Below are 371 nucleotides of genomic sequence, written 5' to 3' on the forward strand. Positions count from 1 at the left end.
ACGTTCAAGGTGGGCCAGGCCAGGCTAGGCCATTGGGCAGGTTAGGTAAATGCATGTACAGCTTGTAGTGGGTTTGCTGGTGCAAACCCGAGTAAGCCGAGGAAGGTCTGTACTTGGCATAAGCAGGGTTAGGTACTTGTGAGCCCCCAGCAGCCTCCACACTCAGGATTTGGTCCGGATGGTCAGGTCCACAGGAAGACCTGCTCGAGTCTCAGGGCTGCTGTTGGTTTTATTCCTGCAAAATACTCAAGTATGCAATTCTTACACCTTATATTCTTCATCCCAAACTTATTTAATAGAATATGTGCACCTTTATCAGAAAAACCAAGTCTTAATTCCGTTTTACTCAGTAAAATAATAGCACAAAAGAG

This window comes from Mustela putorius, unplaced genomic scaffold, assembly GCF_011764305.1.
Source record: "Mustela putorius furo isolate JIRA1106 unplaced genomic scaffold, ASM1176430v1.1 tig00004033_pilon_pilon_pilon, whole genome shotgun sequence".
Lineage (NCBI taxonomy): Eukaryota > Metazoa > Chordata > Mammalia > Carnivora > Mustelidae > Mustela > Mustela putorius.